The following is a 6,000-nucleotide window of genomic DNA, read 5'->3' on the forward strand; positions in this document are numbered from 1 at the left end:
GCATTACACCCCCTCACTATAACATCTCGAGATAGAAAAAGAAGTTGTTAGGAAGTATGACCATAATTATTGTCTTAGAGTAACTAGGATTTACCTGCATTAAGAGGTAGAGAGGTAGATGAAAGAATCCCATCAAGACTGCCAGCACAGAAGAAGGCAGTATCGGCTGTTGTGTAGGCAACGTTCAGTATATGCTATACCTCATGAGCTTTTCTAGAAAACAGATTACTTAATGATGAAATACAGACAGTCAAATGATACAAGTCATATTAAGAAGAGTAGCACAATGCCCAATATGAGAAGACAGTGGAACAAGGTCTCCTAAATTCTGCACAGCAGGAGAACAAATGTAATTCTTCTGTGATTATGTCCTGTGAGCTTTGCCAGCTGCTATACTTATTGACCACTTATTCTATGGAAGTGTATTAGACCGTTTCTATTGCTTATAACAGAATACCTGAAACTGGGTAATTTATAAAGGAATTAAATTTATTTTTTACAGTTTCAGAGGCTGGGAAGTCTGAAGTCCAGGGAACATGTTTGGTGAAGGCCTTCTTCTAGGTGGTAACTCTCTACAGTAATTCAGGGTATCACATGGCGAGATAATGGCAGAGCAAGAGTGAGCTGACCTTCTTACTTGCCCTCCTTATAAAATCATCAGAACCACACCCATTACCCTATGAATGGATCAATTCCATTCAGGGCACCATTAGTACACTTCTAATCTAATCACTTCTTAAAGGCCCCACCTTTCAAATACTGTAATCAGATTTCCTACCCTCTCAGCACTGTTACATTCGGGGTCAAGCTTCAGTGAGTTTTGGGGGGACATTGGATCCACAGCAGCAAGGGATGTTTAGGACCTGACATATATTCATTTATTAAATCTTCTTATTAACTTTATGTGCTGGGTCATACATTGTCATACTAATTGATCGTGAAGTTGCTATTCAAATCACCTGGTAGTCCGGATTCAAAGACTACACCCCTAAGTATTATCTTTTTGTTGGCAGCAACACCTACTTTAATTAATTGTTAAAAAATTGGTTTTCTGTGAGACAAATGTTACTAAAAACAGTCTCAGACCACTCGTCCTTTAGGGGGAAAAAAAATCATTGCTACCTAGCTAGGTGGATACAGTACAAAAGATTACTTTATCCTCAGTATTTAATAATTTATACAGGAAATTAGTCTTCCCAGTCTTCCTGATACATATGAAATCATTTGGGCAAACATTTATTGGTATGCATTCTGTGAAAAGCACAACACTTGGCAATAGGAAAAGTTGACTCTGATAGGAACAAATTCTGCCTTCAAAGAGTAGAGTAGAGGAGACAGTCATCCAGGAAAACTCAGGCTTTGTCATCACAAGTCCATTTCCTTGAGGGATAATAGGCCTGCAAGAGCCCGAGGCTATCTGAGCCACCTCCCTGTCAGATGCTTCAAGACTCCAGGACCCTCCTATCTTCTAAGCATCCCTTCTAAGTCTGCACCTGGCAGTGAAGAGACCATCCGGTCCCTCCAGAAACTCCATTCTGGTTTTGGACAGCTCTCACCATTACTGTTTGCTGTTACATGAGGCTCCAGGGCAAAAGAGAACAACAGCAATCCCTCTCCTACAGTAGCAGTCTTCTAAACATTTAAGCCCACACATTCCCCCAAGCCCCAAAATCTTACTGGGTCCTTCAGACATAAGCCAATGGGAAAAAAATATCTTCTAGGTGGGAGCTGGTAGGCACTTCATCAAGTAGCAGAAGGGGGCTGCCTTCCTTGAGTCAGGAATACTTCCTTGAGAAGGGAGACTTCCTTGAGTCTCCATACCCTACATCTAGTGTTGGACAACCACATCACACTGTTGACTCATGGAGCTCACAGTCAACTAAACCTCTAAATCTTCCCACAGTTTCTCCTGCTGAATTTCTCCTCTGTCGTCCACTGTGTTGATCATCGCATCCAGTTCTGTGTCATACCTCAAGTCTGATTCATGCTATTCAGAAAGATGTTCTCCATGACAAAGCCAGGAAGCCCTGTGGCATAGCGCCAGAAATACATCCAAGTTGGCATCAATCAACAAGTTACAAACCTGCCCAGCCACACTATCACCTGGCTCATATTTCTCCTTGTCCTCAACAATTCCATAAGATAAGGATTTTGTCAAATGCATCATGTATATCATGTATATTTTGTATACAAAATATACATCATGTATATTTTGTCAAATGTATCAATGTATATTCACAGCTATATTATTTCTATAGCATTGTCCTTATCTACTAGGCTGGTAACTATAGAAATTTAAAATTAGGCTGGTCTGGTGCACCTTGTTTTTGGAGAACCCAAGATGATACTTGTTATCTCTGCTTTTCTAAAAATTCACAAATCATTTTAATAATCTGGAATATTTCCTGGGATCACATACAGTTCACTAGGCCTGAACCTGACGTTTTTATGTGTATGAGTCATTAGTCACTCAGAACTACACAATTCTCTGCTGTAATTGTTTTCATTACACCATGATAATTCAGCCAGACCAGGGGGCTTGGTTCTCACATGTGAGTCTCCCTGGAGGCCCCAGTGAGTTATAATATCCAAAAGCAGGTCATGTTTCTGGGCCTAAGATCCAGCTGCAGCAGCAAGCAGGGCCTTTTCCTGCCACAAGGTAGCGTGCAAGGCATTGACCAGTCACAGTGGGGCACACGTGAGGCTTCCCCCGCCACCTTCTCACTCAAGGACCCAACCTCCTCCCCTTCGTCCTCCCCTAACAACCCCTCTCCTGTTTTCCCCAGCAGGACTACAACATAATGAGACAGGAACACACTCTACCAGAAGACCAAGCTGTAAATACCAAACATAACTGGACCAATGACCCTTCTCAGGGAAGGCTTCTGGCAGTTTGCTGGGTGGCACTGGCAAGGGGACTGACCAGTGACACTGACCTGAGGAGCTGCCGCTTCCCTGAAGGACCTCAAGCACTTCCTAGGCTTCCAGCTCTGCTCCACCCTCCCTGATCTCTCTCTGTCCTACTGTATCCTATTCCAGAGGCCCATTCTGCCTTGCCTCAGTGGTATTAATAAGGTTATTTCTCTTCTTACCTGAAAATACTAAGTTTATTTTGTTCACTAACCATACTTTATGCTTTGCTAGACATCTGAGGCCCAATCATTCTTCTGATTCACCTTTCTATTAATTTCCTCTGAATTGATCAGTCTTCCACAGTTACTATGTTTTGTCCTGAATAATTGACGTTTGTTTCATTTCAAATGTAAATGTCTTTTTATATAGCCTCATAATCAGACTGCCAGGTCTGTGGGAAAATTAATCTTCCCGGTCCTCTTGATATGTGTGAAGTCAACTGGGCAAAGTTTTCTTGATGCCCATTCTCCGCAAAGCACAATTCTCAACACTGTGCAATAGAAAAAGTGACTCTGATATGAATTCAGCCTTCGAGGAGTAGAGTAGAGGAGATAATGGTAGGAGGTGATTAAATGTCATAGTGAAAAGTCCTCTGGCAGTTGAGAAGAGAGAGGGGTCATTTTTCCCTTGGGAAAGTAGGTGTTATGCAGCAGGTGGGCTTAGAGCTGGCTTCTTAAAAGGATGAATGGGGCTTTGACCTGAGGACATAGGAGAACATTCCAGGTGAAGGAAATACCATGGGCAAATGTATAGAAGCAGAAGAAATATGGGGATATTGTTCATTCAATATTTCTATTTGACCTGGGAATAGTTTTGTAATTATAGACGGAGGCTAGCTGGTGTATGTATTCCATGGTAGGCAGAGAAGTTTGGACTGAACTGTATGGCTACTCCAGAACTACTGAGGTCTATTTAAGCAGGAGAACTGACATGATCATGAGGCAGGGGACCAATTAACAAACAAGAAGTACAGATGAGTAGATAAAATGTGGTATATGTAATGGGATAACATTCAGCCATAAAAAAGAATGAAGTTCTGATACATGCTACAACATGGATGAACTGTGAAAACATTATGCTAAGTGAAATAAGCCAGACATAAATGATAAATATTGTGTGATTGCTTTGAATAGGCAAATTCATAGAGACAGAAAGTAGATTAGAGGTTACCAGGGGCTAGGGGAAAAGGCAATGGGGAGTTATTGCTTAATGGGTACAGAGTTTCTGTTTGGACTGATGAAAATTTTGGAAATACACATATAGTGATTGTTGCACAACATTGTGGATATAGTTAATGCCACTGAATTGTACACTTACAATGGTTGAAATGGCAAATTGTATTAGATAGATAGATAAATAGATGTACAGACAGGACCTGGTCTTTTTTGAGTAGGAGACTGAGAAAGGAGGAGAAAGTGTAAAATATTGAGAAAGTATAATCCATAGGATATGTGGCGTGTCTCAGAGAGGGATGTATCAAAGACGAGGCTGAGGTTTCAGTGTCAGTGACTGGTAGGAAGGGTGCAATGGAGCAGAACTGGATGGAGGCCATGCTACAGAGTGAGTGGGTGCTGAAGAATCCAGGACCATGCAAAAGAAACTTGAAAGAGACAACAGTGATATGGGAAGTTGTTTTAAGTTAGCAAGACATGAACTTACTATTAGGGTAAATGGAAAAAAGGAATGTGAAGGTATACTTCATAGCCAAATGAACTTGTTTTTTAAACTGTGGTCTAGGAGCACTCTTCTTCCATGATATACTTTGCATTGACATCCCTTTACACTCACTGTCCTTTCTTTTCCAGGAATCCCAATACTTCTGTGTTCTCGCACCATATGGAGATCCTTCCTGAGACTTTTGGTAATGTGATTTGACCTTTAGTAAACCAGATAGAGGAAGCAGCAGAGTGCAGTTCTGGTAAGTCTTGGCAAGTTTTCTGTAACACCCCAGATATAGGCCAGCACCTCTCTTAAATATTGACCAGGGCACTGCAGGGGCATACCCAGAACACACTGTGTTCCTTCTCCTTTGCCCAATTATAGATTTCCTAAAACTCCCCTGAGTATGCAGATCATGCTTATTACTCTGTAAAGCACAGGATGTTGCTTATTTTCCTTTAATTCTTTAATTTTTCCACTGATACTAAAAAATATGTTACAATGTAATCAGGCCAGTTATAAGCCAGTAGTTCACCTGAAAATAAAAACTGGGCATTTAATTATTATGAGTAAAATTGTGGTCAAATGGAACAACTAGTCCTGATTCTTCCACTTTCTTTTCTATTTTTTTAAAATTTCCTGTTTTAATTAATTTTATTTTATTTAAAATTTATTTATTTACTTATTTATTGTAACAGAGTTGATTGCACATTTCTGTGGGGTACAGAGTTGAATATCATTACTTGTGTGCAATATTTGTTGCTTAAATCAGGATAATTGTATATTCAACATTATACAATGTAAACCTCCCTTAATCCCTCTCCCCCTTTCCCACCTCTGGTAACCTCAGTTCTGTTCTCTCCTTTTGAAAGTTCAAGGTTTTACTGTGATTGTTGTATCTTTCCTTCTTTATTTCTTTTCTATTTATTTATTTATTTTTTCACTCACACTTATGAGTGAGGATATGCAGTGTTTCTCTTTCTGTGCCTGGCTTATTTCACTTAACATGATTTTCTCTAAGTTCATCAATGTTGCTGCAAATGGCAGAATTTGATTCCATTGTATATATACACCACATTTTCCTTAGCCAGTCATCCACTGATGGAAATTTAGGTTGGTTCCAACTCTTGACTATTATAAATAGAGCTGCAGTAAACACGGGGGTGCAGGTATCTGTCAACATGATGATTTCCATTCCTTTGGGCATATACCCTGCAGTGGGATTGCTGGATTGTATCACAGTTCTATCTGTAGTTGTTTGAGGAACCTCCATACTCTTTTCCATAATGACTGCACCATTTACACACCCACCAAAAGTGTAGGAGGTTCCCCCATTCTCCACATGCTCACATTTGTTATTCAATGTCTCTTTGGTAATGGCCAGTCTAATTAGAGTGAGATGATATCTCCATGTGGTTTTGATTTGCA

This window comes from Cynocephalus volans, chromosome 1 (genome assembly GCF_027409185.1).
Source record: "Cynocephalus volans isolate mCynVol1 chromosome 1, mCynVol1.pri, whole genome shotgun sequence".
Taxonomy (NCBI): Eukaryota; Metazoa; Chordata; class Mammalia; order Dermoptera; family Cynocephalidae; genus Cynocephalus; species Cynocephalus volans.